Source organism: Ciconia boyciana, chromosome 3, assembly GCF_034638445.1.
Source record: "Ciconia boyciana chromosome 3, ASM3463844v1, whole genome shotgun sequence".
Taxonomy (NCBI): Eukaryota; Metazoa; Chordata; class Aves; order Ciconiiformes; family Ciconiidae; genus Ciconia; species Ciconia boyciana.
In genome coordinates, this window is record NC_132936.1 from 108,154,503 (window position 1) to 108,166,680 (window position 12,178).

Consider the following 12,178-nt stretch of genomic DNA (forward strand, 5'->3'; position numbering starts at 1 on the left):
AGATACTGTCCCTAGCGAGCTAGCGCTATTCCTGTTTTGTACCAATTAAAATGCAAAGTGCTGGCTGCTAAGTCTGTGTTCAACATGGATGCGGGCATTACACCTAGATACATTACTGGCCTTCCGAGGAGGAAGAGATGAATGAAATAATGTCCATCAGTGTCGATAGGTACTATTTAACCCTTGTTACTGCAGTTTGCTCCTTTCCCCACATGTGTGTGGCTGTGCTCCTGATGCCGTTCAGCCTGAGGAAGGACAACCAAGTGCTCTGGGCATCCGTCAGCCACCCCAGGTGAGTGGGACCTGCTCCCAACAGCACCAGGAAATCAACATTCGCTTGTGCAGCAGCTCTTCTTCAAAATCTTAATAAATTGTAAAAATTCACCTCATGCCGAGCAGCATGTGGATGTAGGATGTAAGATAGAGTGGCTGAAGGGCTGGGGGGGGCTGGCCCCCAGGGGGTGAAGGACCTTGGCGGGCATCCGTGTCAGCCAAGTGCAGGGAAGGACTCCTGCAGCCCAGGAAAGCCCAAACTGAGTCAGGAGCAGCAAGAGGTGCAGGAGGATGGAGCCTGAGGCAAGCCCGACTGCAGAGAGGCAAAGGGGAAGGAGCTGCTCTGCTTCGGCTTGGACTTTGTTTCTGGAAGGGGTAGATTGCCTGAAGGGCTACAACAGCTCTGTGACCAGAACTGACATCTGTAATCAAATTTAGTATCCTCCTGAGCTGAAGTGGGGCCAGAGCAGTGATCAACAGGCTGGACCTGAAGCTCTGAGCTGCTGTTACACAGGGCAGACTGTAAAATACAGGAGGATTTGTCTCCTGATGATCCCCCCCAGTGTTTCACAGTCACAGATTTTGTGATTTGGTGCCTTCCCACACTTGGTCACCCCTCTGCTATTTATTTTAAGCAAGTTTACAGCTGTGCCTCAAACCTGTAGGGACTAACCCTGAATTGCCCCCGGTGGGGATAACCCCTCACCAGCACTGGCGCAGATGGGCTAGAAACAAGTCAGAGAGATGACATGACTTTTTTTTCTCCATACATCCTCACAGAGCTGCCTCCATCTCCCCCCACCACCGCTGTGGCTAAAATTGCCTCTCGTTAGCAGCCATCCTCCAGAACGAAGACAAAAAGTGCCAGCGCTTATCTGCGCCCACCAAAAGCAGGTTCCTGTTGTTTGGGCACATAAACATCGAGGCGGTGCCGGTAGCGGGGGGAGATCTCCGCTTCCTCGCAGCAGGTTGTGGGTGCTGCCATGTGGTGAGAGGCGTTTCTGGCTGGCTTTGCCCTCGTTGGAGGGAGAGGGCTTCAGCTCCCCTCCAGCTGGTGCACACAGCAGGCTCCTGGCTGCTTCTCGCAAGTGTAGGGTGGGCATCACAGCTAGATTTTGGCTGTTTGTGGGTTTACAGCTTATCTTCTCCCAGAGCTTCGTGATCTTCTTCACAAGTAAAACATTGTGTGTATATTTGAAGTTACAGGATTTTATTTTTATCTTGTCATATACATTCATCTATTTAATTCTGTTATTTTCATCTTCCCATGCGCACTCATTTATTTGATTATCTTATTCTGAGATCCGTGCTGGATAAAAGGCCAGATTAAAAGATGCAGCTAAATCCATCCAACCCAAAAAGTGGTCCCTCACTCCAGGCCAAGTGACAAAAGCAGTCACATTGACTCTGCTCAGGACTAGAGAACACGAAGACCATGCCCACTCTACGCAGCATTTGACCCTGAGTCCTTAACACGATATAATCGTTTTCTCTGTGTGTATGTGAAGGTGTAGGAAGTGCTGTTCAAAGCAGCCAAGGCAATGAGAGAGTCTGTGCCATCGCCAGTCCGCGTGGTGCTCCTGCAGTGTGAACCTGATGGTCGGTGTTGCATGGATGGTGCCACGGCACGGAAAAGTGCTCGAGGATGCTCAAGGTTGCAAAGCCAGGACAAAAGGGGGACAGGGGGAGCCAAATCTGGTGTAGTCTTGTTCACACTGCTTATTGGGAAGGTCTCTGGACTAAATTATTTCCATAACTGCAGACAGGTATTGTTTCAAAGGGAACAAATTTGTTCACTCCAAAAAAGAGCTAGGGAATGAATTAACATGAGTGCAGTGTGGACAATCTGGGACCAAGACCTGTGAGTGAAAATAGGGTAGACACACCCAAAGAGCTGCTCAGTATCTAAGGTAGGAGCCAGATGGAAGGGAGGCTTTTAAATCCAAATTTGCAGTACAGCTCTCCTCCCATAACTGACACAGCTATTTCTTAGCCTGGGATATGCCACAAGTCATTACGTTCTTTCCTTTTTACCTGAAGCCTTTGGACACCTACTATTGCAGTTATTCCAGCAGTGTCCCATGCTCAGCAGCTCAAGAGCCTGAGCCTGTCCAGGACCAGGAGGCACACGTGGGGCTGCGTGTCACCTGCACCGTCAGGGCGCTCCTCGATGCCAGCCACCTCAGGCTTTCCACAAAGCAAACTGTGTGCAAACTAGGCCAGAGTAATGTGGTTCTGCCCACGTTTCCTGGACAATATAACAGTTAAAGCTCTCATCCAAGAACTGGGAAACCAAATTCCTTGGTCTGAAAGAGCTCAAACCTGTATCTCTTTGTTTTTGTCAGTGTACAGACACTATAGATGCTGAAGCTCCATCTACCTAAGTACATTAAACGGTTCTAGGACACCAAATCTCATTTCTCTGTATCCTTAAAATGTTATCACACCATTAGCCTGGGCTACCTAACAATCTTCCAAGCCTGCTTCAGGAGATGCTACGGGCCAGAGACTGTTCCCTGTAGGTAGTTTTTGTACAGCTTCTCAGTTTCAGAAAGTAAAGAACTTCAATGATATGGACATCAACCACCCTGTGCTGGTTGGCCTCACTGCATGAGAGTGGTCGTTGGCACCTTTAATTTGCTAGCAAAAATATAACCCAAAATGTTGGGCACTGTGTCTTTGTGTGATTAAGTGTTTTTTAATTTTATTTTACCTATTAAGATATTCCTTCTCCATATTTTACCTGCTCAAAAACAAGGTCAGAAGGACTTGTCCTAGGGATGTGGCTGTTGGGTAGGTAAGTTTCATCCTTTAGTTAGATTCTGGCAAGGGTGAAAAGGGTGTAGTGGTGATTGTACCGGAGGGTAATCAGAGAATTTATTTGTGGCAGCGTGAGACTGTAAAAAAGCCATCAGGGCAGGTTAGTTGCAGATGAATGAGTATAGGGGTGGCCAGTCCATGGGGAAAAGAACAGATTAATGCAGAAGTCTGCAATTAATTATTTTAAAATATAAAATGGCAATGACTAGCACTGAGGTTTGGCTGGCAGAACATCATTCCAGGCTGTAAGTACGTATTGTTGCAATACATCCTCCAGACCTCCTGGCCGCAGACCAGCTTCCATTTTCATCGGCCATAAGGAAGCACTATTGCTTCCCAGCCCCCCAGCCCACAGGTATCATGTTGTTAAAGACAATTGTGCACGTACAAATAAGAAAAATAATTCAAGCATCACCCAATGAAATGCAGGGGTGTGCTAAGGGGAGTTCTGCATGCCTTGTAAGGCACAAAACTGTTAAGGGCTAAGATTTGGTAATGACCTTGTCGTGTCCTTATGGCAGATAATAGCCTAAGATATGTGATATTTCTTGTATTCTTAATGGGCTCAATTTTTCAAACATTTTCAAACAAACATGTGACTCTGCTGATTTTACCCCTCTATAAACGAGATAAGCCATGCGGGAAATGTCTTCATACCTAGAGTATGCTATATTTCAGTTTTAACTTAGAAATATTAATGAGCCTAGATTTCCCCAAAATAAGGTGTGCATGGGTGACCTGGGGAGGCGTACGTTATTAAACCATTTAAGACTACACAGATGCTTTTCAAAGAAAGGTTTTATCTTCTTAGGTGTTAATGTTGATGTCTTACTCTTAGTATTCAGGAGTGAATGAGTTCCTGATTATTTTCCAATCTATTTCCAAGTGTGCTTTGGTCCCTACGAGAGCATGCCTGGAGACCCTCCTCTTCATCGTGACATTGCCTTTGCTTGACTCTGCAAGAGGCTACCTCCCACCCCTCTCTGGGTAGATTTGTGTTGGAAATCTTGATTTCATCACTTCAGTTCCTCCCTGTCTAAAAAGGCCAGCTTTCTCACCTACATCTGCCTGAAGAAGGTGATTGCCGTCCATTCAGTAATTGCAGGGATTGCAGGAAAGCAATTATTCTAAACAGAATACTTTAAGACGATTGCTTAGAAGAGAGGCTTGCCTCATAAGTGTGCTTTCAAGAACAGGTATGCAATTAGGAGGATAATTATTTTGATAAATTCTGAACCACTAACAATTATGATGGCTCAAGAAAAGCAGCCCTAAAATAGTTGAGTCCTGATTCTGCAGATACTAAGTGCTAGCTGCTTTCAACTCCTGTTGAATTCAAATGAGAGGTGAAGGCATTCAGTTTCTCACAAAGTCAGGATTTAAGAAGTGGCTTTCCCTTCCTCAAACATAATAACTCTTGTTTGAAGGGGGGGGGGGGGCACCCTGAAGAAAATGACAGGAATATGAAAGGAGAATTCTTTTTCCTTCACTGAGCCGTTAGCACTGACAGCCATAAAACCACATCTGGGACCAATACACAAACATTAATAACCAGCCATCAGTGTAGTTTTACCAATTAGTGCTAATTACATTTCATTAGAAAAGCTGGCAGCATAGGGAGGGTGGAGTTTGAACTACTTTTTTGTTTCTTACTAACCTACATAACTAATGAAAAGTTTTAATTAACATAAAAGTATTTTTTTATTTCCATCAACATAGTTTAGAGGAGATTACAGGAAAAAAATGATACCTGGCTAATTGGAGAACTGGACTACGTAGCATTTACTGGGAGGTCTGTTCTTCAGCTCAACACATGAAGATTTTTGTACTTTTCTGCTTATAGCCAAATTGTACTTGCCACTAGTCCTGTGGCTATGTTTGGCCCTTGCTTTCCATTTGACAGTAATTTCCAGCAGAAGAATGTGAAGTGAAACAATTCCAGGACCTGAAACAATTTAAATTGGTTATGAGTGCTTTCCTTTTCGTCCCACTGGACAAGAAGAGGCTAGCAAATACAAAGTGCAATATGCAGTGTTTGATTTGCAACACCGTTCTGAGCATGAATAGTATTCATCACCCTTAAGTATAAACTCATGATTAATTTTTCTATGCCCACAGCACACTTGGCACAGTTAATTTTCTTCGTATCATGACACCTGAACCTCTGCATAAGAGGACACAGTGTCTTTCGTCTCCAGCTCACAAATTCGTTACTCACTGAAGGTTGGTCTGTGTAAATTAAGGTGCCCAGCCCCATTCATTTTCCCACTGGAAAAGTTCCCAAATCACACTTTCCTGCCCTTTTCACCAGTTTGGCAGAGGCAGCCAAGAGCAGAATGAGGAGGCACACATTCAACGTCCACCACACCTTTGGGGTGGGCAGCCCAGCCCATTACATAGGGAACCGCACGGGGACAGCAAGGCACAAATTCCTTCCTACCACTGCCTGAACTTACGGCTACAGGCAAGTCCCTTGGACTCAGCTCTCCCAAAGGGCACTTAAATTCAAAGTTGCAATCTCCAGACCCCTGCTCAGCTGCAATTCAACTCAAAGACACTTTACTATGTCTTAGAAAAATTTCCCAGGGGTTTGGGGGTGTGTTTCTGGGTGTGGGCTCAGCCTCAGCAGCAGGGATCTTGTGCTTGCCTAGGAAGTAGTGTACCTCCCTGTGCTGGATTGACAGGAGCGTGTAGGCTAGCAAGATGCTTCCGATAAGAAGGGTCTCTTTCAAACCAGAAGGGATGTGCCTTTCCTTGCCCAAACTGAGCAGCTGAGCTTTCCACCCAGGTGCAGAAGAAATCTGCCTCCACGGCCCAGGGGAATTCAGGCCCTAGCGTCTCGTGTCTCTGCAGGGTTTGTGTAGACACAGTGTGTTTGCCTAGAAGCATTTAATTAACCATGTAGAAAAGTAAAAATATGTGCGCTACCCTTTTCCTCGCATAAAGAGCAGCTTTATATATTCCTTCAGGACACAAGGCAAGAAGAAGGAGGAATCGGAGTGGAGTCCCCATGAGAGAGGAGAATGAAAGAGCTGAAGCAGATGTGTTGACACGTATTCTTTGAAAGGCTATGGCATGAATAGAGCTGCTGTTTGAGAACCCTTCCAGTGCAAATACCTGTACCTTTACAATCCTGAAAGCAGAATAACAGAAAAAGGTAAAATGTCACAATTTTATAGCACTACATAATGGCTTTCTAAGTTACTGAGATTTTTTTATATTGGGTCCTAACCAAATGCCATGCAAACCTGTAACTTCATAACACATGGTCAAATATGAATTAGGTAAGAATTGCTTTACATGCGTCTTAGATATTCCATATCTACGCATTTTTGTGTTTCTTGATAGAGATACAGCAGTTTGTGTTACCTTCATTTTGTAGTGAAGCCATGGAAAAGCTATGAAAGGATAGTTGCGTCATAGTTACACTAGAATTTTTGTAACTGTCTTTGGCATCTGTTCTGATGCACATATTAAAAATCACAGTTTCAAGTTGCAAAACTTTTAGAAAAATCCACAATGTAAAGCAACAGCCATATAGTGTGAATTAGTGCAGCCAGAAGAAAGGGACCAGAAAGAAAAACCTACTAGACAGCGCTTGACATTAGCAGACTTTGAAGAAGCAGAGATTTGGATCTGAGCTGTTCTCATCTCTAATTTCCATGTTTATTTTCTGCTTTTTTCATGTAGCCACAAAAATAACTCGATTCAGCTATAGCCACATTACCTCTGAGTTGTGCCAGTTGTATCAGCTGTTCATTTGGCTCTCAGTACAGGCAACAGTTCAGGTTTGTTCGGGTTTCTCCCTCCATGTGATCCTTTTTTCCTTTTTGGTGCTGCATCTTTGTGGTTGAATATCTGTCAGCTCTTATCAGGTGAGATGATAACAAATCTCAAGCTGTCTAGAAAAACCATGATCACCATTACTGCATACTGTTGCCACCCTGAAATTCACAGCAACAACAGGATTAGCTTGAACTGAAGAGAAGACTAAACTAGATTAGGTTGGATTAGCTCTTCTCCTTTAGCAAAAAACCCTAAACAAAACAAAACAAAAAAACAAACAAAAAGAACAGCAGCGGTTCTTAAAATGGGGGGGGGGGTGTGCAACAGGGTCAGGGTAAGTCCACGCCAGCCCTGCTGGTATGTGTCCAGGTGTGTCACTGGTGGCAGTCCCTCCCCTCGGTGGTCCACGGAGGGGAAGCTGTGGGTTGAGAGCCACTGGGCAACTGAGGGCAGGAGAGGGGGGTGAGAAAAAAGGGCATGGTTGGAATTGACGTGAGTTACCCTGTGACAATCTGTTTGAGAACAGAAGACATGAGAGAGAGAGAGCGCAAGCCCTCTATAGCCTGGAGAAGGAGAGGGAAGCAGTCTGCCAATGACACTTTGCATGTGGCAACAGCATGGATTGGAAAAGCCTCTGAAACGATGCTGCCTTCCTCTTCCTTTCATGTTGCTGCCTTCTCTGCACGAGGTCTACTGCACCCTCCAGGGATGACAGCTCCCCAGAGAAAGGGCTGAAACCCTACCTAGCTACACGGAGGGAGGAGTTCTGCTTTTTTTCTGAGTAAGATGACTTTCAGGTATGTGGGTCCCCGTGGGAGTCATCTAATTCTTCATGCTTGCTAATGAAAAGCGAATCCATCCAGGTCTAGTCTTCATCAACAGGTTAATTGTCATAATATTAATTATTCCATTTTATTAAGTTTAGTGCCATTTAAAAGCTTTGCCCTTCTTTGTAATTAGGTGTTAAGGTTATATTATTTATATGAGGTGATTGCTTTCTTTCAAGTGTAGAACACAAAGTGAAACATTAATTTCTCTGGTATAGCAATGTCAACACATTTTTGGTGCATAAAGCATCAGGTATTATATACATGGATGGGACCATGTATGGTGTGGATGATGGCAAGAGCTTCAGATGACAGGCTTTCAAAATCTAATGCTAATTAGATCTTCATCTGGTCAGGCCTTCTATGTGTCCCTAACCATTACATTTCTCTCAGTTGCCCCAGTATATTCTGTAGGCTGAAGCGTATTAGTGTTTGGTTAAACCTAAGTTTCCAGAAGGGCATCCAGTTGTCTTGTGGCAGTTTGTTCAAACAGTTAATTACTTTTCCATGTGAAAATAAGATCCACAGCTATCCAACTTGAATTTGTCAACTTGAATTTGTCAACAAACAATGTTTGTTGACAAACAAAGCTCCCAAACAATGTTTCCTCAGACCTTTTTTATCTGGACTTTTTCATGTGGAGTCCCTTCATAACTGTATTTTTCCCGTGAAAATACTTCAATACCACATTTGAACCACTTCACGAGATTCTTTAAGGTAAGCTCAGCAGACTGAGCTCTTTACATTTCTCACTCCAAGAGTGTTAAACAGGAGCTTGTTTGAGCAGCTCCAGGGCCCCCTGGCACACGGGGAGGCTGAGCGCAGGCAGGACCCCAGATGACAGGGCCACGCCAGGCTGCCTGGTCCCAGCTGCCTGAGCCGGTGGTCCATGTGATCTGGACCAGCTCAAGCCACCACTGTGCTCCCCACCGCTGCGGCAGTAAGGGAAAAAGCACTGCTGGGCAAAGATGGCCTCAGCTGAGCTTGCTCCTGCCTCGTGAGCAGCGAGGAGATGGGGGCTTTTGAGTCCTCACCTTTGCTAGCCACTGCCACCGTCTCGGCTCTGCTGAGCTCCTGTGCAAGGGAGGGAGAAGCCTGTGCTGGGATGGAAAAGGCTTTGCTCAGTCCTGGGAGAAAGGGCAGGGAGAAATGGACAGTTCTCTCTTGGAAGGTCGTCTTTCTCTTCTTTGGAGCAACAAACTTTAGGCTTGCTTTCACTGTTGAGAAGCTCGTAGTAGTCCACGACCCTTTTCAAAGGGATTAGTCCATGCTGGGTGATGACAGCCACCAACCCCAATGCTGGCTTTGTAGGGAGCTACCACTGTGCTGCACAGTGGTAGCTCCCTACAAAGCTGCTAATGAAAAGCCCAAACTGCCTTGTGCCTAGCTAGAAAGGAACTGAAAATGTCATGTCGTTTTGTCCCGTCTCCACTCCCCACCACTTCACAAATTCTCATCTATAATCGATTGTTGTATGTTACCCTTTTTTATTTATTGTACATCACTGCTTATTCCTAATTGCTGCTTTCATTTTTTCACAGAGCCTGGATGGCCTTTCAGGCAACGCTGTCATCTTTCTTGGCACTGGAATCACAGCTTTTTGGCTATTTAATGACCTCTTCTTGAAAGAGCTCACAGTTCTCCATCACATTTGCTCCTTCTGATTTTTTTTTTCTCACTATCAGTCTCACTGTTTTTTCTTCATCTTTGGGAAACTACTCCTTCTGAAACACTAAAAATGTGTAAAAGTCTGTTCTCTTTTTGGCCATTTTGAATATTAGCAAGGAGTGAATACCATTCCCTGGTTGACCTCTTAGCTTTACCTGTCACAGAAAGGTCCAGAATAGATTTGGTGTAGGGTGGGTGTTCTGGGTTAGGAAGTTACCCTTCTAAATTTTGTAAAAAATGCCTTCAAAATAGTCTCAGAGGATATTGCAGTTCTTTCCATACACAAAGCTTGTGAAGAAAAGAGGAATTGTATGTGTGAAATTTTATTGCAACTGATTTGAATCCGGGAGTTCTTGTTCGGTCCATCATAGTCAAGCCAGAAATTATTTTTCTAACATTTGAGACTGTTTGGGTAGGAGGTTGTATTTCAGCTGATAATTTATTTATGAATCTGAGGAAAAAGATTATTTATGACTGTAAATGTGGGATAAATTGTAAAATTTTACCTATACCCAAAATTGAATCACAAAACTTCAGCCTGTATTTTATTCACAAGCTTTCTTCCTAATATATTATTTAGCAAATATAACATTATCTCATTATATGTGGTCTTTGCCCCAAAGAGTTTGCAGTCTCATTCAGGCACCAAAGATTTTTTAGCAGAGGAAAACATAATGAAGTAATTAGTTTTGAAATAAACAGACATCATTTCAGATTAGAGAGGATGCACTTTAATTAAGGCATCATCCAGAAACCTTCACCTGCAAGGCACACATTCTGCACCAGTGCTGGCAAAAGATGTTATGCGAAGGACTTCACTGAAAGCAGAAACCGGTCCTCTTAGCTTATGACAGTGAAATAATTTTACCTATGCCTAGGTCATAGGTCCATCAACAAAACACAAAGGGTAGTGATTTCAAAAGCCATACGTTATGTTTGATCCTCCTTACAATATACTGAGCGCACTTCCCCATGGTTTGATTTAGCTGGGAACTGAAACCATTAAGGTGCACAGTCCTCAGGCAGAGTTACAGCGCTGAGAATTATTCCACCACAGTTCAGTGCAATTTACCACGTCTCATAATGCCTGAATACAGGCAGCCCATGAATGCAAATGGGAAGAATAATTTCATTAAATTATTTTTATAACTGCATAATTTTAGTAATTAAAACCTTTACTTATACCGATTCAGGAGCGAGCAGAATATTATACTAATGCACTGCACTTATTAAATTTTTAAGGTTGACTAGTAAATTTGTGGGCGATGCAAGCCACAGTTAAAAAGCTTTGAGGAGAAAAAGGGTCGAACAGCATTTTGATTATTTGACAAATGTATTTTGATTTTATGACAAATATATTTATAGGAATTGTCTCCCCAGGTTCAGTTTGGTGGGAACAGACGGGCTTTTTCATGTACCTGATTCTATGACTATTTTGCTGTGCTTCAGATGTTTCTGAGGCACAGGTGTTTCTAGGCAACATTTACTGAATTCCCTGAGGAAAAATATCAGCATAGGAAATGCAAAACTAAAAGCTGCCTGATCCAGGAGCTGTACTGAGTTAGCCTGTTGTCTAGTCCTTCAGTTATTCAAGGCCAAAGAAATATGCTTATTTATTTCTTTGGGCTTTGGGTCAAGCTTTTAGGTTATGATCTGCAAAAACAGTGAGAAACCCAAACTGAGCAAAGCCCAAGAGATATGTAAGGAAGCATTGAAAATAAGTTGCTCATCAAATACTGATAATCATTCAGTCATTTCCATAAGCACGCACAGGACATGGAGCACAAATGCAACAAAGCACATACATTACATGAAAACCCTGATTTTACATAGATTTTATCTGTCAAAAAAACTGCATATCCCACAAAAAATACATGTAAGGGAGCAGGGCTCTGTACAGATTTAATCACAGTGTCTGGTCCCAGGTTAGCTTAAAGGAAAAAGAGAGAAGTCATCTCACCTTTCATAATTCATTAGAAACATAAGTTAGACAGTACAATTGATTCAGAAGAGTACATGACACTTTTTTTCATTCCCTCTGCTCTATTTCTCTGCCAGAAAGCTCTTATGTCTCAGCTTCTTACATGATTGTTAAATTACTAGTCAGAAGAACAAACCTTTCAAAAGATTTAGTGGTTTTACCTTCTGGATTATATACCATGGTGATTTAATGCTAACATGCTGCGGTGATGGCTAGGGCAATTTCATTCATAAGAATTTATGGGCTACTCAGAATATATCCCGAACGATGATTATAATTATCTGACAAGTTGTTCTGTGAGCAGGGGGACTGATGTCGCGTCCATGTCCCTCAAGCCCCCTCCCATCCCAGGCATCCCATTTCTCTGCCTCCTTCAGCAGCCCCCGGCTGTGGCTGGGGCAGAGCTGCAAACGTCCCAGCCATTGCCGCTGGTGCCACATAAAACCTGCAATGGGTTCCATGCATAAAACCAGCATGCGCAAAAGAAGAAACAACTGGTTAATTGTCCTGGTAGAGAGAGGCTTTCTTTTCCTGATGCCTTCAGAAGTCTGTTTATTCTCACTGCTGTCCAAGCAAAGGTAGGTTTGCCAGACAGCTTTAGGCACCTGCTGGAAACCCAGATCACAGGTCCTTTGTAATTCATGGGGATTTGCCTTTGACCTCAGTAGTTAAAGGCTCATTATTGAAATCTGTAGGCTCTCTGCTTGCTCCTGTTTGTACTCGCACAGGTCATGTTGATGATTATACCTCCTATGCCTGATCACAGGTAAGTACACATACCAGCATTACAAACAGAAAAGTCCTGGCTGAGAATATACAATTT